This window comes from Protopterus annectens, chromosome 10.part0, assembly GCF_019279795.1.
Source record: "Protopterus annectens isolate FY-2018-M chromosome 10.part0, PAN1.0, whole genome shotgun sequence".
NCBI classification, from domain to species: Eukaryota; Metazoa; Chordata; order Ceratodontiformes; family Protopteridae; genus Protopterus; species Protopterus annectens.
Genome location: NC_056744.1, coordinates 849595185 through 849620261, shown reverse-complemented (window position 1 = coordinate 849620261; position 25077 = coordinate 849595185). Strand labels below are relative to the sequence as shown.

The following is a 25077-nucleotide window of genomic DNA, read 5'->3' as shown; positions in this document are numbered from 1 at the left end:
TCTACAGGAACACCTTTAGACAGAAACTCTTTGCCCTGGGGGGGGGGGGGGGGACTTGTTGAGACGCCTGGGCACGGCCTCCACAGAATCAGGGTTCTCCCACACTCTTCGACAAATCAGGTCAAGGAGCTCGTCGAAGGGTGGAGACACCCAGGAGGCAGAGGGTTGAGCACCAAAAGCCTTAAGGAATACTGACTCCTCCTCGGAAGGGGCTTTGGAAGGCCAGTCACCTCTGTTTCAGTATCTCCAGGATATCGGAGAAGGAAACATCATCAGAGGATGACTTGGGGGACCCCTCCGATTCCTCAAGGTCAGTATCGGAGGTGAGAGACTCGTCTTGGGAGTCTATGTGCTTCCTCTTGCACGTTTTCTTTCTGGGGGCTCCTCAGGCACCAACTCTGAAGGACCCTCAGAAATTTGGGGACCACTCGTGGGGGTATCCCTAGGCTCTGGTGCTCTGCTGTCCATGGATGGGTGGTGAACAGAAGCTCTCACCTGGCCAGCGCAGTCCGCATCACGTGGCGCGGAACACTCTGGCTCCGAAGACACAGATGCGCTCAGAGGAGGAATGATCAAAGAAGGTGTTGGGGATGGGCTCCGGAGCAGAGAACAATTTTGCCAAAACTGGTGACTGGAGGAGCTTCTGAACCACCCTATCCACATCCACATCCGAAAGGGTCCTGGAGGATTTGGAGGACGGATGGAGAATGCGATCTCCTCTCAGGAGAAGCAGGTTTGATACTAGGGCAATTGGCTCCTAGGAGGTTCCAATACAATTGGAGCCAACGCCGGTTCCATAGATATCTATCCTTCCTGTGGCCCCGAGGACAGTGGAGCCGAGGAGGTTGATGCAGTTTTAGGTATTTTCGCCGGAGGCTCTGATGAAGCTGACGGAGCCTGAGATCTCTTTTTGGACTTGCCAGATATAGACTTGCCACTGGAAGCCGAATCCATAGCCTCTTCCTAGCCGGTTCCATAGATATCGATCCTTCCTGTGGCCCCGAGGACAGTGGAGCCGAGGAGGTTGATGCAGTTTTAGGTATTTTTGCCGGAGGCTCTGATGAAGCTGACGGAGCCTGAGATTTCTTTTTGGACTTGCCAGATATAGACTTGCCACTGGAAGCCGAATCCACAGCCTCTTCAAAAGAGGGTTTCAATAGTCCCTTTAAGATTAGCTTATTCTTTCTCTCTTGGAGAACTCTAGGGCTGAACGCATGACAAAAGCTGCAGGATTCCTGCAGATGGATGGCTCCTAAGCAGTAGACACAAATGGAATGTCCATCGGTTATGGGCATTTTGTACCCACATTTTGAGCACTTTTTAAATCCCGAAGGTTTATGCTCCTTCGTATCCAAGTCAGTACAAGAACAGGCGTTCAACTCTACAAAGGCGGGAACGGCACTGAGGTAATCAACACCAAAGCAGCGATCAAACTGCACCCAAAACTAGCACAATTTCAACAAAGGAACACAAGGAGAGGGTAGCCAAAACCTCTAATTTAAACAGTTTGGTAAATACAGAAGGAAACAGAGGAGAACTAGGCCCTCAAACTGAAACGGGCCTAACCTAGGGAACAGTAAGAGGGATACCACACAAAAACTCACAATAACCAAGCCTAACACACCAGACAAAATTAGACAGCTTTAAACAACAGCTATGAAAATAGCTTTTGATTGAATCAAACTTCTCTTAAATTAAGAAAAGAAGGTACTTAGCCACAGCCAAGCGAGACCACGTCCTAGCTTCACAAGCGGCAAACAAGATCTGGGGATATGGAGCAGTGCACCATGGGATACCCGCTTAGCCCAGCCAATGAGAGACTTCGAGCTAGTAAAATCGGCCGAGTCGGAGCCGAATATCCTACGGGTAAGAATGTAGGCGAGATAGGACTACATAACATCAAATGTACTCAGGATTATAAAAAAATAAACACTGAGGGTGTACATCAACTTGCATAACAAATGGCTGAAAAAATACAAGCTTTAACTATTCAGATGAACTGATAAAAAACTACAAAAATCATAGGATGAAATGAAGAAAAGGCTGGCTACTTATGAGAATTCTCAAGAACTGTTTCAAAAAATGGCAGAGTTAGCAGAGGTATGCCCAGAGAAAATCTGAGATTTGCTGCTGTACCAGAGAAACTGGAATGAACTGAATGCATTAATGTTTTATGAAAGGCCAAATAAACTGGACTGGTATTCCACAGCAGAATTTGTTAATTAAAAGACACAAGAAACAGAGGTGGTCCAAACCTGGCCATGAGAAACCAGCCAATACCCCCTATCATATCAGCAGAAACAGTTGACCCTGGCAAAAAGTACAGTTTTGTACCTACCATAAATGTAGATGTTCGAGTGTAAACACTGCTGCAGTCAATACACTTGGGTTATCCTGCCGTTAGGCAGTTCTCCAGTCTGCCTGAGTTCCAAAGTCTTGGTCCGGCATAGGTTGCTGTCGCCTCCTCCCTGACGTCAGTGCAACAGGGGTATATAGGATTCAGCAGACGCCATTTTCTTCAGTTTTTCTTGCCCCAGATGTCAGGTGCCCCCAAATAGGTAAGAAATTCAAATTGCTAATAAAACATACATAAGAAAAGCAAACAACCACTTTCAGTTACCAGCAAATACTCCCCATAGGTAGTAAAGGGTAGAAGGCATAGTGCACCAGCAAGTAAGAGGGGAAGGAGGGAGGGTAACCTGGACTGCAGCAGTGTTTACACTCGAACATCTACATTTATGGTAGGTACAAAACTGTACTATGTTCATCGTGTTACACTGCTGCAATCATTACATTTGGGTGGAATCCCAAAGCTGAGGTAGGGAGGCTGGTTCTATAAGGCATTAGGGGTGGCTATAAGGCCCTGCAGCACAGCAGTGGTGAAGCCAGCTCTGGATTTGGAGTATAAAGGCAAATGGTAATGCTTGGTGAAGGTATGCACAGAACTCCATGTTGCGGCTTCCAAAATATCCTTGGTAGGTACTCCTCTGAGGTAGGCAGTTGAAGTGGCTGTTGCCCTGGTGGAGTGAGATCTAATGCTGCTAGATACAGGTTTTCCATGGTGAGTATAGCAGAAACGTATGCAATGTCCTATCCATTTTGAGATAGTCTGTTTTGAAATGGCTTTTCCCTGTGCTCCTGCAGCATATGCTACCAATAACTGCTCAGATTTTCTGAAAGCTTTGGTTTTGTCCAAGTAGAAGCGTAACTGCCTGTGAATGTCCAAAGAATGTAGTAGTCTCTCCCCTTTGTTTTGTGGTTTTGGATAGAAAGTTGGCAAGTGAATAGTTTGGTTTAGAGCCACACTTGATACCACCTTTGGCATAAACGTAGGGTTAAAGACACCCTGTCCTGGTGGAAAATGAGGAAAGGTTCCACTGCCACTAGGTGCCTGTAATTCTGAAACTCTTTGTGCTGATGTTATTGCCAGTAGCAGAGCTGTTTTCCAAGAGATGTATTTTAATTCTGCTGTGTTAACTGGCTCAAAAGGAGGTAAAGTTAATTTTTCCAAAACAAAGTTGAGGTCCCAAGTTAGGGTAGGTGCTCTACGGGGCAGTCTTATGTTTTTAGCCCTTCTGAGGTACTGTTTGAGCAAAGGATTAGAAAAAATTGTTGGATCCGTGTTGTAATGAGCAGAAATGGCTGAGGCGTGGATCTTGATGGATGAAAAGGAGAGGCCCTTGTCCAGCATCTCAGTTAAATATTGAAGTATCTGGGGAATGTTTGGGACAAGAGGGTCAAAGCTGTGCACCTGGTTCCAGGCACAGAATCTCTTCCATTTATCCGAGTAGGCTTTCCTGATGCTAGGCCTTCTGGACTCCAGAATGACATCCATAACAGCTTTGGAGAGAGGCACTGCTTGCTTGACTAAAGAATTTTCCATGCAGCTAGGTTTAAGGTATTTAGCTGGCTGTGAAGTATATGATTGTTGTGCTGTGTCAGCAAATGTGGGATTTCAGGCAAAATCCAGGGTGGTTCTTGTGCTAAGTTCTTTAGGATTGGGTACCAGTGCTGGCGTGGCCAGTCTGGTGCAATCAGGATCATCTTTGGCTCTTCTTGCCTGGCCTTGAGTACCTTTGGAAGGAGAGGTAAAGGAGGGAAAGCGTATACTTGTAGGTTTTTCCAGCTGAATGAGAGGGCATCCACTTTCCATGCTTGTGGATGGTAACTCCTTGTGCAGAATTTCTGTAGCTGGCAGTTCACTGGGGATGCAAACAGATCTATGTCCAGGCTCCACCATTTTGTGTTATCATTCTGAATATTTGTGGATTCAATTCCCCTTCATGAGGATCCATGATGTTTCTGCTTAGGTCGTCTGCCAGTGTGTTTTTCTCTCCTGGCAGGAATTGTGCTTGCAGATGAACTTGGTAGCCTAGAGCTGTGCTCCACAAGGTCATGGCTCGTCTGCAGAGGGGGTAGGAGTGTGTGCCCCCCTGCTTGTTTATGTACCACATAACTGTGGTGTTGTCTGTCTTTAGAAGTAGTTGTCCTGGATGCAGCAGGTCCTTGAAAGCTATAAGTGCATTTTGCACAGCTAGCATCTCTTTTTGATTGATGTGAAGATGCCTTTGCTCTGTGGGCCACTCGCCCTGAATACATTTTCCTGCCATGTGTGCTCCCCAGGCGTAATCCGATGCATCTGTTGTCAGTGTTTGCCTGGCTGTGGGTTGAGTAAAAGGCTGTCCCTTGTTGAGGTGACAAGCTTGAGCCCACCATTGAAACTCTTGTTGAAGGCAAGGAATTAGTGGTATAACGGTTTCCAAACTTGGACAGTGCTGAGACCATACACTCTTTAGGTACCATTGTAGTTTCCTCATATGCAGTCTGGCATATAGAATTAGTAGTATGCAAGATGCCATGTAGCCCAAGGCCTGCAGAATTTTTCTTGCAGGGAGTTGGGTCTTTGTTGCCATCAATTGAAAGTATTGAGTCAGTTGTCCTTGCTTGTCTGGCGTGAGATAAGCCATCTGGGCCGTTGTGTTCAAGCTAGCACCCAGGAATATTATCTGTTGTGAGGGCACTAGTTTTGATTTCTTTTCATTTACTGTGTACCCCAGGCAACTTAATAACTTTTTTACGAACACCAGATGCTTTAGAAGAATGTCCTTGCTCTCTGCTTGAATCAGACAGTCATCCAGGTATGGATAAATCTGAATTCCTTTTTGCCTGCAAAATGCAATTACTGGTGCCAGGCACTTTGTGAAGACCCTGGGCGCAGTAGATAAGCCAAAGGGCAGTACAGAGAATTGATAGTGCATTGAACCAGCTAGAAATCTGAGGTATCTTCTGCAGTTTTGTCTGATAGGGACATGCAGGTATGCCTCCTTGAGGTCCAAAGTCACGAGCCAAGCTTTCTTGCCCAGCATGGGAAGAAGCTGCTGTAGTGTCAACATTTTGAATTTCGGAACATCCAGGTAAGTGTTTAGAGAAGAAAGATCCAGAATGGGTCTCCAGGCTTTGTCCTTTCTGGGAACCAGAGAGTCTTGAATAAAATCCTTGTCCTTGCTCCTATGGTGGTACCTTTTGAATAGCTCTCATATCCATGAGTGCTGTAATTTGTTTTTGAGCCTCTGCCCATTGACTTGGTGGCAGATTTGGCATTCCTTTTAACCTTGGCAAAGTGTGAAAGTGGAACCTGTAACCTTGAGATACAATGTTGAGAACCCATTTGTCTTTGGTGATGCAATGCCAATTGTGATAGAAAAGTGCCAGTTTTCCTCCCAAAGGGGCTGCCAAGAGAGAGCTGTTTGGCAGCTGTAGTGGGAAGTCATTGAGGCTGCTTTTTATAAGGTTGTGGCCCGTCTTCCCCTTCTTTCTGGCCTGGAGTACCCCATTGTCGTGGCCTGTAAGGACCTTGTGCTTGACCTCTACCTCTTGGAAGTCTGTATCTGCCTCTTTGAGGTCTGTCTGTGACTGGAAAGGACCAATTCTTTGTTGACCAATTTCTGCTAAAACGAGGTGGCTGAACCTGTAAGAAATCCTTCACCGTTTGCATAGATTCTGCCTTATCCTCCATCTTCTTTAATACCTCCTCTGCCTTAACTCCAAACAACACATCCTGCTGCAAAGGTGCATCCAATAATTTTGCCTTAACATGATCTGGTAACGTATGTTCTTTTAACCAAGCATGCCTTCTAATGACAGAGCCTGTAACTGCTGCTCTACAGGTGGCCTCTAAGGAATCAAACCCACATTGCAAAGTATGTTTTCCCACTTGTTCAGCTGCATGCAATAAATCCTGCATTTCTTTAAAATTAGGAGGACCTGAATCTGGAAGCATCTTTTGTTTCAACTGAGACATCACAAATTGATGATATTTTCGCATGTGAAACTGGCAATTTAAGGCTCTCATTGCTAAAGTTGCAGACGTATATACTTGCTTTCCCCATCTAATGCTCTGGAATCTCTGTCAGAGGGAACTGGGTTTTTTGCTGATGAGGCCTTAATCCCTTTGGGTCCCTGAGAAATAGTTTCAGGGTCAGCAACAGGGCTTTTATACAGAAATTTGAAAGAGTCAGGGACTCTGTAATATCTATCAGGTTTAACTGGGGCTGGAGGTAAGGAGTCAGGGTTTAAGCTGGATTCAGTGTACACATCATCCACAATATCTAACACTGGCGGAATAGTAAGGGGTCTGTGTTGGGGCAATAAAAGGAAGTCTCTGAGCCTTTTCTTGGATTCTGAGTAATCCTGGCCTTCCCAATGGAAATGCTCCCTCATGGTATGTAAGGTCTCCCCAAAGGAGAAGTCCTCAGGCAGACAGGCTGAAAGAATTGATTCCTCAGCATCAGAATCCTCATAAGGGGGTAAGGGATATCCTAAGTCTGAGGATGAATCTGAAGAAAAGGACACCTGGTCGGAAGATTCATAGTCTGCATCCTGTCTGGGCCTTTTATCAGGAGGGGAATGGGAACCCCTGATCAGAGTGATTAGGTCTTCGGACATTTTGAGCATTTGTTTCTTAGGCATGGAAGCCTGTCCAGGGGAATGCTGTATCTGTTTCTTTGTTTTTAAGGGGGCCTTAGACTTGGAAGAGGGTTTAATGGTTAATTGGGTAGGTCTGAAGACACCCTCTGAGGCTGTCGATTGCTCAGCTACTTTGGTTCCCTCAGAAGGGTTAGTTTCGGTAGGCTGAAAACATGGAACATCCGAAGGCCCAGCCAGCTCCATGTGGGAGTCGGAGGTGGTCTGTGGTTCTGTGGAAGCGGTCGTCAGGGGCTACGTAGGCGCCTCGCTGGAAACCGGCGACTGGCCTAGAAGAGGCCTCGTCATCAGTTTTGGGCCTCGGATGCCTGTCCTGGTCTTTGCGCTTTTTATGTAATCTGGTCATCGGAAGTTCCGACGGCATGGTGTAATTGAATTTTCTGCCAAAATAATGTCGGGCAAAATCAAACCGACGTTTAATAGTGCGCTTGTTAAACCTAGCACAAAAAGTACAGTTTTGTACCTACCATAAATGTAGATGTTCGAGGATCCACATTGCTGCAGTCCTAACTATTGGGTAGTCCGGCTGTCAGTCCCGAATACCAAAGTATATGGCTGGCGGCGTCGGGGCGCGGCGCATTAGACTGATCAGTACGTCCAGGGTACTTCACGCGCATGACCGACGCCATCCATTCAGTCTTTTCTTGCCCCAGATGTCCAGAAGACCCTAAAAAGAGGCAAAATAATATATACAATAAAAAAAATATGTACATACAAAAATATCAGCATACAACCAACCTCACCACCACAACCCCCCCTAAGATTACAGGGAGGGAAGGAGGGAGGGATTACTGCAAAGTAATGTGGAACCTCGACACATTACATATATGGTGGTACAAAACTGTACTATGTTCTTCATTCCACATTGCTGCAGTCCAAACTAGAGGGTAGAAAGAAAAAGCAGAGGTAAGGCTGGCAAATCATAAAATAAGAAGGCAAACCTGCCAACATGCCTTTGCAAAATAGCTGTGGCAAAACCAGCCCTAGACTTAGAGTAGAGAGGAAGGTGATAATGCTTAGAATCCTCATGCACTGAACTCCAAGTAAATGCCCCCAGTTGCCACCCCCTTAGAAATGCCTTAGAAATGGAATTGAAGTGGCAGTAGCCCTAGTGGACAATGAACAAATGCAATGCAAACCTGATCCGCAAAATGGGGGAATAAAAATAAATGCAAAACCCAATCCACTGCAAATAAGTTTGTTTGAATAACAAAACAAACAACTACTCAAAAGCAAAAGAAACAAACAACTGCTGAGACACTGCTAAAATCTAACGTCCCTGCTTAAATAATAACGAATTATGGGGGGGGCAAAAGTGGTTGTGTAAATTTTCCCCTTTTTTATTTTGGGGGTCTGCATAAAAGTGTAGGCAAAAGCCGAACTAGAAACCACCTTAGGCATAAAACTTAGGCATAAAGGAAGGAAGGGCCTATCAATGATACCCTATCCTATCAGAAAATCAAAGAGCAGAAGCCTCTAGTAAGGGCCTGCAACTCAGACACAAGTACAACAGAGCAGCAGTCCCCACAGAAAAGCAGTTCCATATGACAAGTTTTTCCTCAACAAAGTAGAGAGTAGGAGTAAAAAGGTTGTAAAGAGTAAGTTTTTCTCCAACACCGTGAGGGACCCAAGCAGGGGAGCTTAGCTTCAAACTATGGTCTTTTGCAATCTTAGCGAAAACTTGAACAGCATGGATTCATCGGAAGAGAAAGAACATGCAAGTGTGAAATTGTTCCAGCAGATGAGGCTGAAGCTCACACTCAAATTACCTTCAGAAATGTAAGAATTTTGCTCACACTGTAAAAAAAATCTCTTCCAATTCTTAAACTGACACTAAAATCTCTCTAGTCTTCTTCTTCCATTTTTCTTAAATTACTAGGTCTTCTAGCTTCCATAATCACATTTAAAACATTTAAAACTTGTTGAGCTGTTTGAGAAGTGCTGTGTTTCAACACAGAGATTACCGGCTGTTAGAGATAATTGACATTGAGCGACATTGAAGAGCCATTGAGGGCTGAGATAACAGATGAAAGTTCAAAGGTAAAGGTGCTTGAGGCTCTCTTTACCTAGTAATTAGTAGTGGGTGTTGCGTGTTGCCTTTGCCAATCTGGAAATATCAAAATCAAGAGGTTGTCTTGTCTGGCACCTTTAAGAGCACCTTTGGAAGAAGAAGAGAGAGCATCCAGCATACACATGAAGATTTTCCAACTGCAAGAAAGAGCAGCTGTGTGTCTAAACTGAAAGTGTGAAAAAACCCTTTCTGCAAAACTTTGGCAGCTGTGGTTTAGGGGTGGAGATGCTTAACAGATCTCATTCTGGATCCATGACGAACTGCTTAACACATTCGCTAACATGAAGATGCAGTTTCAGAAACCTTCCATTGAAGAGTTAGTTGCAAGCTGTGCTAGTCTACAAATCATTCCCCGCTAAGAGTTCCTTGCTCAAAGAGTGTTCCCTGTAAGCATTGCTTGCTCTCCCATAAAATGTTTGCTGTTAGAATGTTGAGAGGATAAGAATGGATTCCCCTTGTTTGTTGATGTACCAACTGACACGCTAACACAGTGTTCATGTCAACATGTAGATGAAGAAGTGTGGCTCCTTGAAAGCCATTAATGCAACTTTCATTTAGATGAGCTCCCCATGTTGATGTAGATGTAGTATTCAAGAAATCTGACCCCGCCTCTCAACTTTCCATAAGATCTTGCTCCCTTAGCAATGCGTCTGCCCACATCAAATCTTTTTGAAGGCAAGGTTGGCCGGTCACAGTCCAAATTTGTTTAGGGTGTGTTGAGCCCAATTTGAGAAACCACAAAATTTTTGAATATGTTTGATTATTTTTTGACAGTGTCACAAGAATTGGCAGATGCCCAGCCCCACATTTTTGAGATACCATCATTGCAGCTTCCGGACTGAGATAGATGCATTGGGAAGGGACAGACAGATAGATGCCATGAACCCTAATGCTTGAAGGACTGTCCTTGCAGTCTCACACCCAGAATGAGATAAATGGTAGTCTGGGGATAGACTCTTTTGTGCTCACACAGAAAAACATGTCTTCATACAGTATTCTCACTCACACCCAGAAAAGCACATGTCTTGAGAGGGTTTCTAGCTGGACTTTAACATAGATTCAGAATCTGATAGCATCTTCCCTTTTCTATAACATATTCCAGATGCTGTAAGCCATCTTCTTCTGAAGCCAGAATCAGGCAATCTGAAGAAGTAAGATAGCAGAGAATTCTTTAGCTCAATGAAGCTAATGGGCGCAGTAGAAAGATGTTTCTGGCACTTAGTCTTAAGCCAAAGATAAGGGCAGCTTCTTGAGATTATGACTGATTCCAGGAATTTTTAGATACTTGAGGCAAAAAAGTCTATAACGGGCCAACATCTAGCTTCGAGGGAATGTCCAGATAAGTATCCAAAGATCTTTAACCAAATTGGCTCTCCAACTTCCCTAACGCCAGATAAAGGAACTTGGGAATGTCCAGATCCAGGTTGAGGATTCATAAATCGGGACTGGCTAGATGGCCCCTTCCTCTTTGGTACTAGGAAATTTTGAGAAGTAAACTTCTCTAGAGGAGGAAATATTTGGGGCCTTTGAAAGCCTAGGCAAAGTATATAACAGAGAAAGCTGTTTTGTGAGGCTCTTTCACCCAAAGAGGGGGAAGTAACTGGCAAAACTTTTGGCAATGTGTCTTGAAAAAAAACAGCGTTGCATTGGTGAATGATATCCAACATTTTGTCCAGGTGATTAAATAAATCCTCCCTGGACTGGTGAGAGACAGAATTCCTTCCTAGCTGAAGCTGACAGACGAGTGGCTACTGAAAAAGAAGTTGGAGGGTCATTGGGTCTGTTTAAAGGACTACCCCCTGCCTCACCAGAAGTCTGAGGAGGTGGAATCCCTATTAGCTGCCTAAAAAGACTAAACTGGCTCTGCTCCCAACCATCTGGCCACCTTTTCCCAGACTGCCAATCATAAGCCATATATGTTAACCTGCTAGTAGGCCAATTTCTACTAAGACTTAGCTTACCTGCAAAAAATTGCAACAGCTTGCATAGACTTAGCTTTGTCTCCATTTCTAACAACAGCAGCCCTTGGACCTAAACAAACAGTCATGACTGTATCCCGAGCTCTGTACAGCTTGTCTTAACATGTTCAGCTTTAAGACCTGATTCCTCAACCCACACGAGGCAACCAGAAACCCTTACACTTAAGCCACAAAGCCAACCTGTACAGCATCAAACACATGATTGCAATGAATGTTTACTTTCAAATTTCAGACACTGAAACTAAATCCAGCAACTCTTTACACTAGATACCTTCTTTGAAAAGCATCCACCTTAGATTTCAATTTTAAAAGGTGATAATTTTGGTTAACAGAGGCTCCTTACTGACAATTCTTACCTGAGAATCTAAAGTGGGGTCTCTTTATTTCTTACTCCCCATCTATCCAAAGCCAGTTGCCTCTTTATCAGTGCGGGGAGGTTTAACACAACAACTGAGGCCTTTAACACCTTTAGGTCCCTGAGAAACAGTTTCAGGTCTGCCACAGGAGCTTCAGGCAAGATATAGCTGAGGCAAAGAATTTTCTCAGTAGTGGAGCCTCAGCAAAACAGGAGAGAATCATTCAGAATCAGAGGGGGGGGAAGCCAAAGCAAAAACATCTTCCAAGACAAAATGAGAAATCAGGAGGCCTATGAAGTATGCTGGGGTCCTGGAATTAAGAGAAAAGCCTTTTGGAATGCAAAAGTAATCCTGGCCTTCCCATTTAAAGTGCTCCCTGTCAGAAAATCAAGTCTCAGAAATGAGAGAAGGCCTCTTAGGAGAAGTTGCATAGAACCTCTAATCATAGTAATCAAAATCTTGGAGGATACTCCTGCAAATCTTTAGCACAATCAGCAGGGCATATCAGGAGAAGCCCAAGCTGAAGCCTCAGGTTCCACCAAAGCTTCTCTTATTTTGAGGTGCAGTTTGAGAGGCTCATAGTAATAAAATCTGGGAAGAACCCCTACTATTATGTTTCTAGGCCCAGCCTGAAGCTGGCTAGGAGAAGCCTCCCACTGAAAAAGAACTGAAACTACCTTCTCAAACCTGTTTTGGAAACCAGCCTGGAGGAAGAACATAAGAACACAAGAGAGGGAAGAACAGTTACCCATAGCTTGTCAGCCTGGCCTACTTCCTTTGAGAAGGCACATGAGAGCTGGGTAAAGTCTCTGACTGCCGTTCCGCTCAGAAATTCTGTTCTCTGGCACCACTGAGTTTTCTAAAGAACCCACGTCCGACATCCGGGTTCAGAGCCAGTAGGCTTTTTTGTTTTGTCCTTGCGCGCAAAGACTAAGCTGGCACAGGAGCATCCGACGGCATTTTATAACGTTTCACAAGAAAAACACGTACCTGGCACAGTCTAACCTAGGTTTTAATGAGGCAAGAAAAAACCAAAATGTCTCTTAACGGGTATAATAACGCCGTGCTCGTGGCCCTGAAGCTTAAGGTATACACAAGAAGCCAGAATCCCTATGAGGTCAGCAAACTACAAGAAATACAGTTATTCACTCTTTTTCTGACATCCGGTACTTGAAGCGGGCAGAAACTACCAAACGCACTGCGCTAAAACTGCTTTAGCCAACGGACCTCGGGTCTGAAACTCCACTTCGGTGCGGGATTTCTGACCAAGTACCACTCTCAAGAAAACTGCTTCTGCATCGTTATCCGACAACCAGTGACGTCATGGTCTGGGCCTAGGCATGGAATACAATAGGAGTGGAAATCCTTATGAGGTATTTGCTTCCCACAAGAAATACAGTTATTAACTATTATTGACATCGGTCTGAGGCAAGAAAAAGTTTCCCCAACGGGGTACTTAGCTTTGTAGAAGACTTCGGTTCTGGATTCGGAATGAAAATCTCAGGAGTCGGACGACCGGCACTTGCGAACTGCTTCTGCTTTGGGCACCGCACGGCAAGAAAGACTGAAGAAAATGGCGTCGGCTGCATCCTATATACCCCTGTCGTACTGACGTCAGGGAGGAGGCGACAGCAACCGACGCCGGACCAAGACTTTGGAACTCAGGCCATCTTGGGAACCGCCTGACGGCAGGATAACCCAAGTGTAATGACTGCAGCAGTGTAACACGATGAACATCTGTGGCAGAAGGTACATAGCCAGAAATTACACAATGGAAACTGCTTCAGGGAAAAGATTTACTATAAACTACAATATTTTGTCTGTGGTGGAGCAGTACTTAGGAAATTACATTTTTTGATGCTGAACAGGCTGAGGAGGAAATAAAACTTACATAACAGTGTGTTTGTGGTAAATTATTCACCAAGCAGAGGAGAATCACATTTATCCCCGCAGGGAATGTCGAGAAGTGGGTGTGAGAATCAAGCTGCTGTCTTCACCTGTCTTCAGAATATTTTCTTTCCTGGAGGATCTGACATTTCTGGATGCTGAACAGGCTGAGGAGGAAATAAAATGTATACAACACACAGTGAGCCAGCATACAGAAGGTGACTCTGCTTCTTATTCTTCTGACAATAAAGCTGATCAGAAAGACTTTACCATCGAAACATGCTCCAATGTTCCAAGATGACTAGAAGAATCAGGAGTACCTCAGACTTAAACCAGAGTCTGATGCTTACAGATGGAGATAAACAGGAAGAAGACCAGCAATGTTGAAATTAGTGAATAAATGGGACACTACAAAGCATCAATCACATTTGTGAAATATGGTTTTGCAAGAAAACGTGGCTAAACAAGATTTAACTTTTGCTGACTTTCTTAAACTTGGGGGTGAACTACAAAGCATATACCTTAGTTTATTTCATTAACAATTAGAATGACACAAAGGGGAAAAAATAAAGTAAAACATTTTTATTATTTGTATAAAAAAAATTAAACTTCATGTTACATATAGTAATACAGCTTTGAGAAGAGTGCAGCCAGGGGTATTTTAAATGTGGGGGAGCTTTTTCAATGATGTTAAGTGTTAAAGATATTAAAGTAAGCACATACCTTTTTGTTGTAATAAACATAGGCTTTACAATATAACAAGAGAAGAAAGGCTGGACATAAGCAATCTTAATGTTAATCTACTGTGATATTAGGCTGCTGGAGTGAAGGTGGGTGTAAAAGTGCACTGATTATATTACACACAGAATTAAAACATGTCCTCTTATTTTTATACGGGTGAATGTCAGCATTAATACACTTGGTTTAAGCTATATACAAGTAAGATTAAAAAATAAGACAAAATGATGCAACCCATGAAAATACAAAGTTTCTTAAATCTAAAAATATATTATCTCTCTTTTTTCATTACTGGGAAGAAAGGCATCTACAGTTGATGGCAGTTGTACATTCTGTTCTAAGTGACATTGAGAAAGAATTATTGCGGCCTTCTTGTACATACAGATGAGCTGTCCACAGACGTAACCAATTACTCTTGAGAGTTCTCAGCATTCTTTACTGAGGGAAATGCAAAATTTAAAGATACAATGGCAAGACGTTCAGTAAAAAATAAAGTTTGAAATTAAGGGAAGTGAATAACAGACAGCAGCCTCCCTAGTAATAAGTTAACTTTCTCCCGGGTCTCTGCTGAAAAGGGATATGTATCCAGTCAGACTAACCCGGTAAACAAATGTAAAATAAATAAAATAAATAAAATAAAATAGTAGCTTAACATTTTAATCCATTAATAGAACAGTGTATAATTTAGTTTTATTGAAAGATAGCCAGTGCACATTTTCTTAGGGCTAATTTTTTATTTATTTTTTTTTTACATCTGGGAGGGGAATAAAGATAAAAAAAGAAAAACATAACACTTGCTGTAAGTGCGAATATAAACTGTAGCATGTGCTTTAGCATGGGTAACTAACTTTAGGTTAGGTAATGCCTGTGGTTAGAGCTGTCAATTTGAGGAGATTGTTCCTACCTGGAGGGCTAAACTTAATTTTCTGAAGATGTTTTGAGTGTTTTATTCTCAGATGACAGGGTACAGGGGTGTTCTGAAAATGTATTTAAATTTTTTGAGCGTTTTCAATAAAACAAAAAAATTCTGACAGTTTCAAATGGAGATGAGAAGGAAACAGCTGCATAAAAATCAAGACTACCAAATAATAGTGTGTACACGTAACACAAAAGTTGGAAATACACATTCTAAAAAAACTGTCGTGTGTAACAGGTGGGAACAGTAACTTTTAATAATAATGGCTACACTATCCATATTACCTTGGAGTGTAAAAGGCCTTACAGGTAACAGACAAAAAGGGGACAGTATTGAATTATATTAAAATTTGCAGACTGCAAAAAGCGATGTTGTTGGAAGACACATTTGGAAAGAAATGAGCGTGTGAATTTGACAAAAAGGATTTCAGGATGGATATTCAGCAGAATGTCAGAGACAAAGAAAAAGGGAAGTAAACTGCTAGAGGGGCCTCTAATGGAGATAGGCAGTAAAATACAATAAAGGTAGATTTGTGGTAAAGATGGGCTACTGGTAAGATTGGAGGATTACTTTGCCATGTATTTATATTACAACAAACACTGCTACTATGGAGCTTAAGAACATTTTGGGAAAAACAATCATCTTTCAGTGTGCAATATTACTAATATGTGGGGATTGGAATTCAGTTTGCAACAGTGTGGATGTATCAAGGAGACCTAAAAAGGAAAATATAATCTAAGAGTGTAGACTTCTGAAGAAATTTATGAAAATACTTTGTATGGAAGATGTGAATTTCAGTAGTAGGAAATTGGACAGAATTTACATTTTATTCCCAAAAGTACAACTGAGCTAGACTAGACTAGATAGTAATTATATTTCACAGGAACATGTGTATTTAACTGAAAGCTTTGATAAACATCCAATAACTATTTAAGATCATGCACCAATAAAAATAAGAAAAAAATGTAGGGTAATGAAGGAAAAAGGAGACACCGGGACTTCCCTACTTGTAAAAAAAGAGAGAAATTTCAAGAATGGGTATTGGGAGTTATTAAGGAAGACAGAAATACTTTCAGAAGTTATAGCTAGTTAGTGGGATAAAATGAAAATGCAGTTTAAAAATAGGGTAGAAAATAAAGAGATGTGCTTAAGTAAGAGAAATTACTTACAGGGGCTAACAAAGATGAACCTCTCAGAACAAGAAGAGGTACAAATTCAGAGTGCTGAAGAAAATCAGGGGAGTATCTGGATAATATGCATGAGTTTGGAAAGAACGATGGTAAACAACTATTTTTTGCTAACTGCAGAGCACAAAAACTTTTAGCACACCAACTTAGACAACAGAAATAGAAAGGGCTATCTCCAAACTTCAGGGTCAATTAACAAGAAAAATAACCAGAGACCCTGTAGAGGTATTACAGATATTTTGGAAGTTTTCTGAAAAGCTGTATAAAGCAGAGAAATGTGAAAATCAAAAAACAACGCAAATGCAAAATTTAATTATGCCAAGGTTAGAGGTAAAGGAGACTCAACAACTAACCATTTTTTAATCAATCTTCAGGAAAGTCTCGAGGAGCAGACAGTATTCATGTGGAAGCTTGGAAGTTAGGAGGAAAAAAGTGATGAAGATCTGGAAGGTTTTGCTTAACAGTATTTTAAAAGAAGGGAAAGCACTAACATCTTAGAAGAAAGTTGTGGTGGTTGTACTGTAGTAAAAACTCATCAGACCCAGCTTCACAGTTTAATTTCAATTTTACACCATGACTCAAGTGTTTATGTCTATCCCAGCTAAAAGAATGGCAAATATGTTGCAAACATTTTAAAAATATATAAATCAATGTGGTTTTGTGGAGGAGAGGCAAGCATTTGACATCATTAATAAAACGATGATCCAGAAGGAAACAGAATATAAGAAAATACTGCTGTTAGTGGTGGTGGATTTTGATGCACAGAAAGCATTCAACAGAATAAATTTTATGAGTAGAGTAATGGAAGCATCTGCATTCCCTGACACAATAATGTTAATTAGGAGTATACATGAAGGATTGGAGGCAAGAATTAAAGTGGGAGGATTCCTCTCTGATTTGTTGCGTTTCAACAGACGAACCAGGCAGGGGTATCCTATTTTCCCTTTGTTATTTCCTTTACATTTAGAGTCATCAGAAAAGAAAATAAGGATATAATTGATACTGTAATCAAGAAAATATGGCTTTACTTGCAGATGATATCAGTTTGCACCTGATAAATCCAGAAAAGGCACCAGTGTCGTGGAACATTTTGAGACAGGTTTGAGATATAAAATTAATGAAGATAAAACAAAGGCTATAACCATAAATTATTAACCACGCACAATTTGCTTCAGCAATACCCATATTTACAGGGAAATGATAAGATAAAGTATTTAGCAGTACGGATTAAAAATAATGCCTTGGTGGCTCACTTTATTATTTTTTTATTTTTATTACTGTTTAAGGATTAAAGACACTTTTGTTACTGCAGCTAAGGATATGTGGGAACAGTCTAAACAAATGAACAAATAACTGAGAAACTAGAAGTGCTTAATAAAGCAACAGACAGTATTCTAAGAACTAAGCTAACATGAAAATGGAGAAAAGAGATTTTGCCAATAGGAGTGACTGCAAGTAGGGGTACAGGAAAGAGGGACTGGAATTTGCTGGAGAAAATTGGCAAAGGAAAAAAGTATTGGAAGTAAATAGCTAGAGAGGAAAAGGTAATACATGTGATGAGGCCAAAAAGACATTTGGACTGGACATTAGAGACCGTCTTCCCTACCATGGATCTATATCATAGCAAAGAGAAAGGGACAGAGAAATCTTAAGTGAAAGACCTACTCTGGAAGAATTTTGTTTGAATCGAGAACAGAAGCTGCTGTTAAAAAAGGGATAATTAGTAAGGCATATCAAATATTGCACAGCAACTATAAGAATTAATCACAGGTAGTTAGAAATACTGGGAACAGAGACTGGAAAAGAAAGTTAAAGGAGAACAATGAGACTGCACTGAAAGAAGAGAATCCATGGGCAGACATGCTGAAATGGCCAACAAATAAACATTGATGGCGGAGTAAGACATGCCATAGGTAAACATTGTAAAACCAGGGAACAACTAGCTCAAAATGGGCACTGCTTATTTTGTTGCTGGCACCAACTAGAAAACCTTTTTTATCTGCTAATATATGATTTTCTGGTTCTATATTAAATCAGCGAACGCTTAAAATAGCGAACGCTGATTTACTGACCCTTTAAAACCGAAACCTGAAAATTCCAAAGACACGGAACAGTGATTTTTTCCCAGGGGGAAAAAACTGCTGGGCCATTTTTGGGACTTTGCCATTTCCTCCACTGTGGTGCGATCTTAGAGTTGGTATATTTAAGTAGGGGGTGAAGTCCCTCGCCACTTTATTTTGTGTTTTGAACTTTTTTTTTTTTGGTGGAACAGCGACTTTTTTCCCCCTGGGAAAAAAATCGCTATTCACTATCTTCAGGATTTTCAGGTTTTGGTTTTAAAGGTCAATAAATCAGAGTTTGCTATTTTAAACATTCGCAAATTAAATATAGACCCTGATTTTCTAATACCAGGCTTTTTTGCCCCATTAGTACCTGCTGTATGTCCTTAGTAAACAGTAGCCTAAAGGAAAACATAACCCTATCATCCAGGCAGGCAGCTGAAGTTGATTAGGGTCAAAGTGCATCAAACCCCCTGATCTTGTGTGAGTAGATCCACTCTGCGAGGAAGCTTGTGGTAATTGCTCCTAACTATTTCCAAAAGAAGGAAGAACTGCTGCTGCCTCGGGTAGAAAGGGAGTTATCACAAAAAAAGAATAGTTGCGTAAAATCTTACTATAACCATAGAGATCCTTCTCTTCCATGTTGCAGTATTCTAGGTGCGGGATTTCCTGCCCTCAGGCGACTCGTACGTTGGCTTCTATACAAAAGCTTCAGCTTGGCTGCTGTAGTGTGCGCAGGACGTCAAACGTAGGGCCATAAACCAAGGGGCCTTAAATGTGACGTCTGCACGCACAATCCTCAGAACTTGAAGGCCAGCAGGCAGAGAATAAGGTCCAGCAGGAGGTGTGCCAATTGTTTACAGGTGTGTGACTTGGAGACCTACTGAAATGTAGGTAGTACAGGAAGTTATAAGACCTGGGTGGGACTAGTGGGGGGGGGGGGGGAATACTGCAACATGGAAAAGAAGGACATCTATGGTTATGGTAAGATTTTACACAACTATTCAATGTCCTTCTATTCCTATGTTGCAGTATTCTAGGTGTGGGCGCATACCACAGCTTAAGAGGATGAGAGGGTGGTGATAGATGCAGAGGGTTCTACAAGACCCTGCAGGATTTCCCTGGCAAATCCTGTCCTAGCTCTGGAAACTTGATACAATTTGCAATGGTTGGTGAAGGTGTGAATAGTGGCCCAGGTGGCTGCTTCCAAAATGGATGCTGTGTCTAGGCCTTTCACATAGGCCCTTGAGGTGGCCATAGCTCTATTGGAATGGGCCTCGATTCCCCTTGGGGGTTCCTTTCCATGGTGAGAGTATCAGAAGCAAATAGCTTTCCTGATCAAGCATGCAATGGTTTGGTTGGAGACTGCCTTGCCCAGGGCTCTGGGGTGGAAGGAGACAAAGAGCTGGTTAGTCTTTCTGATGGCTTTGGTCTCATACAGGTAGAATCTAAGTTGTTTGTGCACATCCAGGGAGTGCTGTATCCTCTTCCCTTTGTTACTGGGTGAGTGAAAAAAATGTGGGTAGATGAATGGATTTGGTTAAGAGAGAGATCGTTGACCACTTTAGGCATAAAGGAGGGGTTGGTTCGCAAGGACCTCCTGTCTGTGGAAGACGGTGTAGGAGGGGCAGGCCATTAGAGCCTGCAGTTCTGATACTCTTCAGGATGAAGTGATAGCCACCAGAAGGACCGTCTTCCATGTATACATCTATAAGGAGGAAGGCCCGGCAGGTTGAAAGGGATGTTGAGTTAATTTCTCTAAGATGTAGTTAAGGTCCCAAGGCGGAGGGATAGGTTTCCTAGGTGGTCTCGTGCAAAACCCCCTTAAGGAAGAGCATTACGTCGAGCCTGGCCAGCAAGAGGGATTCCAGGGGCAGGCAGGCTAATATGGCAGAGAGGTGTACTTTTACAGAAGAATAAGAAAGATCACTTTTTATCAACTGACACGAGTAGTTTAGAACCAGGGAAACCTCGGCGGAGCCGGGGTCCCTTCCCTTTTGCAGACACCATTTTGCAAATCTTTCCCATTTAGCCAGATAAGATTTTCTGGTGGTAGGTTTCCTTGCCTCCCTTAGGACTGAAAGCACGTCCTCCAAGTAGTTTTGTCTGAAAGGAAACAAAAGTTTATCACCCACAGAGTCAGAGAACATCTGTACCTGTGGGTGTAGGAGAGTTCCTTTGTCTTGTGACAGTAGGTCCACCTTGTAGGGTAACGAAGTGATTGCCCTTCGCTAGTTTGTGAAGTAGGGGAAATCAGTGCTGCCTTGGCCAGTAGGGAATCACTAACAAGATTTTTGGTTTGTCCTTCTGAATATTCAGGAGGACTTTCTGAATAAGTGGGAATGGGGGGAAGGCATAAAAGAACTTCCCCTCCAAAGAGATGCTGAAAGCGTCCACTCTCCATACTAGACGGGAGTGGGTTGTTGAGCAGTAGTTCTGCAGCAGCCTGTTCTGGAGGGAGGCAAACAGGTCTATTTGTGGAGCACCCCACCGGTGGACTATATCTAAGACCACCTCTCTGTTCAGCATCTATTCATGTTGAGGTGAGTAGGTCCTGCTCAAGGGATCTGCTTGGTGGTTGTCCTGTCAGCAGATGTAGACTGCCAGCAGGACTAAGTTGACCCAGGAGGCTAAGTCCCATATCAGCAGGGATAGAGTGCACAGCTGAAAGGCTTTTGTTCCTTCCTGCTTGTTGAGGTCCTACATCACCTTGGTGCTGTCAGTGACAATCTGGAGCACCCCTGGAGCCAGAAGGGGGGGTGAATCTCTGTAGAGCTAAGTAAAAGCACATATGTACACTTATCATAAATGTAGACATTCGAGTGTATTCACTGTTGCAGTCATCACATTTGGGTTATCCCTGCCAGAGTAGCCCTCAGTTGGCCTGAATACCAGAGGCTTAGTATTTCTGCGTCGGTTGCCGTCGCTCTAGGACTGACGTCAGATCGTCAGTAGTACAAAATAAGGCAGCCGATGCCATTACACCAGTTTTTCTTGCCCTGTCAGGAGCCCCCAAGAGGGAGCTAGGTTATGGTGGAAGAACATCACCAGTAGAAAGTAAATACCAAAAATACCTTGGGGGGGGGGAACAAGGGGGATGGAGGGAGGGAAACCAGGAATGCAACAGTGAATACACTCGAACATCTACATTTATGGTAAGTGTACACAACGGTACTATGATCTTCGTGTTTCACTGCTGCAGTCATCATATTTGGGTTGATTCCCAAAACTGAAGAAAAGGGTGGAGGCAGTCAAGAACACTAGGGGCTGGCTAGGATGCCCTGCAAGACTGCGGTGGCAAAGCCTGCCCTGAATTTGGAGAAGATAGGCAGGTGGTAATGCTTGGTGAGGGTATGAACTGATGTCCATGTTGCAGCCTCCAGGGTGTCCCTGGTGGGGTCCCCTCTGAGGAAAGCTGCAGAGGTGGAGGTTGCTCTGGTAGAATGTGTCCTGACCCCCTTAAGGGGAGGTTTCCTGTGTTGCTTGTAGCAGAAATAGATGCAGTGTGCTATCCATTTGGAAATGGTTTGTTTGGATATGGCTTTGCCCTCTGCTCCAGCAGCAAAGCTGTCTAACAATTGATCAGTCTTTCTAAATGATTTAGTCCTGTCTAGATAGAATCTGAGCTGACTGTGCACATCTAGAGAGAGGGCAGTATCCTTTCCCCCTTGTTTTGTGGGTTAGGGAAAAAGGTGGGCAAATGAATGGATTGGTTGAGAGCCACACTGGACACCACTTTTGGCATAAAGGATGGGTTAGTCCTGAGGGAGACCCTGTCAGCATGGAAAATGATGAAGGCCTCTACAGCCATTAGTGCTTGTAGCTCGGATACTCTTCTTGCTGAAGTGATGGCTAGAAGCAAGGCTGTCTTCCATGAGAAACTAACTCTGCTGAAGCTGCTGGTTCAAAGGGGGGCAAGGTGAGCTTTTCCAACACAAAGTTTTGGTCCTAAGCTGGGGTAGGTGCTCTTCTGGCTGGTCTCAAGTTGTTAGCCCCTCTTACGAACTGTTTGATGAGAGGGTGTGAGAAAAGAGGTGGCTCTGTGCTGAAATGAGCAGAGATAGCTGAGGCATGAATTTTAATAGAAAAAAAAGGATAGACCTCTCTGTGCAGTAGGTCAGAAAGGTAATCCAGGATGAGAGGTAGGGAGGGCAGTGCCGTCCCGACTCCCCTAGCCTGGATCCAGGTGCAAAATCTTTTCCATTTGTCAGCATAAGACTTTCTAGTGCTAAGGCGTCTGGCCTCACGTATAACATCTAGAACCGGTTTTCTGAGATTGGCAGCTTGTGCAGTGGTCAGGGAATAAGCCAGGCTGCCACATTGAGGGTCTGCAATTGGGAATGCATGAATTCTCCTTCCCTCTGGGTCAGGAGTGTTGGGATCTGAGAAAGATGCCATGGTGGCAGAGGTGACAGGCTGTGCAGCAGTGGGTACCAGTGCTAGCCTGGCCAGTCTGAGGCAATCAGGATTGTCCTCAGTTTTTCCTCCCTTATTTTGAGCAGTACCCTTGTAATGAGCTGTAATGGGGGAAATGCATAGACCGAGAGGTTGACCCACTGGAAGGATATAGCATCCACTTTCCAGGCCTTGCAGTAAGGCTCCCTGGTGCAGAACTTGCTGAGCTAATGGTTGGAGTGGGAAGCAAAGAGGTCGACCTTCGGGGTGCCCCATTTCTGAGTTACAAGGGTGAAGGTTCTTTGGTCTAGTTGCCACTCGTGTGGGTCCAGAAGATTTCTGCTTAAGTGGTCTGCCACAGAGTTTAGAGAGCCTGGCAGGAATTGTGCTAACAGGTGTAGTTGCATGGCTGAGGCCGTGTGCCAAAGGGTCATGGCAAGCCTGCACAGAGGGTACGAGTGAGCCTCCCTCTGCTTGTTGATATACAACATCACAGTGAAGTTGTCTGTTTTGATCATTAGAGCCCCTGGGGAGAGGAGGGGTCTGAAAGCTGTAAGTGCGTGCTGGACAGCTAACATCTCTTTTTGGTTGATGTGCAGATGTATTTGATGTGGGCTCCATTGGCCCTGTCTGCACCTGCCGTCCAGGTGTGCACCCCAGGCACAGTCTGATGCGGCTGTGATGAGGGACTGGGCAATGTGGGATTGAGAGAAGGGTAGTCCTTTGTTGTGGTAGCATGCTGCTGCCCACCAAAGAAAATCTTTCCTTAAACAAGGTATCACTGGTATAAGAGTTTCCAGGTCTTGACAGTGTTGACACCAAAGGCTTTTTAGGTACCACTGTAGTTTTCTCATATGCAGTCTGGCATATGGAATGAGAAGAATGCAAGAAGCCATGAACCCCAGAGCTTGCAGGATTTTCCTTGCGGATAACTGGGGTCTGGTGGCTAGTTGAGAGAAATAGGCTGTCAGGCAGATTTGCTTGTCTGGTGTAAGGAATGTCATCTGGGATGCTGTGTCCAGACTTGCACCCAGAAATAATTTGGGTGGGTACTAGTCTGGATTTCTTTTCGTTGATAGTATACTCTAGGGAGGTCAGTAGGTCCTTTACAAAGGCCAGGTGCTTGAGCAGCTTTTCCTGTCTGCCTGAATTAGGCAGTCATCCAAGTATGGGTAAATTTGAATATTTCTTTGCCTGCAGAAAGCAATGGTGGGAGCCAGACATTTTGTGTAAACTCTGGGAGCAATGGATAAGCCAAAGGGAAGTGCAGAGAACTGAAAGTGCAGTGATCCTGCCCTGAAACATAGACATTTCCTGCATGATTCCCTGATAGGGATGTGTAGGTAGGCCTCTTTTAGGTCTACGGTGGCTAACCAAGCATCCTTGGACAGCATAGGTAGCAGTTGCTGGACTGAGAGCGAAAACATCTAGGTACAATAAGGGCCCGATGACGTATAGTTCTGGTGGTGAACAAAGCACAAAAGCAACAGCGGGGGACGTCATGGTCTGGGCCAAAGCAAGTGACGCAGTAAGAATGAAAGTCTCGGTGTGGTATTTGCTTTCCACAGGAGAGACAATTGTTAACTTTTTCTGACATCGGTTAGAGCAAGAAAAAAATAATCCCCAACGGGGTACTTAGCTTTAGAAGACTTCAACTTCAGTTTGGAAAACGAAAACTCAGGTAGCGTCCGACTGGCACTTGTGCGAACTGCTTCTGCTTTGGGGTCCTTGGCAAGAAAGACTGATATAATGGCAATGGCTGCCTTATGTTATACTACTGATGACCTGACATCAGTCTTGGAGCGATGGTAACCAATGCAGAAATACTAAGCCTCTGGTACTCGGGCCGACTGAGGGCTACCCTGGCAGGGATAACCCAAATGTGATGACTGCAACAGTGAAACACAAAGAACATCTGCTGTCATTTCCCTGATATTGATGTGTTTGGCCTGAAGAGAGGGATGCCATTTTTCCTGAATCTTTTAAGAAGCTAGAGTTGCTTCCCAACCTGAATCTGAGGCATCTGTATGCACAACTAGGGTTGGGGTGGGGGGGCTGTAGTGGGACCCCTGGGTTTGATTTCATTTGCTAGATCCACCAGTTGATTTCTGTTTTCAGACAGGGAAGGAGGGGGTTGGCCTACTCTAGGGGATGTAGGTGCTGGGACCAGGAGTTCTTCAAGAACCACTGCAGCTTGCCCATGTGCATTCTTGCCAGAGGTAGCATGGGGATGGTTGCTGCCATCAAACCCAGGAGATGAAAAAAATGCCTTGCCGTCACCTTTCAGGATAGTAGAGCTTTCTGAAAGTGGGAAGTTAACGACAGAACCTTGTTCTGAGGTAGAAAGGCTTTCATTGTGTCTGTTTTGATTCTGCAGCCGAGGAAAATTTTGTCCTGGCTTGGGATCAAAGAGGATTTGGGGAGGTTGATTGTGAATCCTGGGCTCTGCATAAGTGACATGGTGAAATGCAGATGCTTTAATAGAGCATCCCTGGACTCTGCCA

General features: G+C 43.6%; 1 protein-coding gene across 2 annotated transcripts in view; it reads right to left on the bottom strand.

Annotated features, from left to right (window-relative positions):
• The window catches only part of ZNF644 (zinc finger protein 644), a 1505096-nt gene that overhangs the window by 763158 nt on the left and 716861 nt on the right, over positions 1–25077 (bottom strand). Inside the window, exon 1 of one of the 2 annotated variants that reach the window (XM_044085656.1) lies at positions 13282–13445. The exons of the other annotated variant lie outside the window; for it this stretch is intronic. The gene's annotated coding sequence lies outside the window, so the exon portion shown is untranslated. Of the gene's footprint in view, positions 1–13281; positions 13446–25077 lie in introns of those variants that run through there. 2 annotated transcript variants of the gene reach the window in all.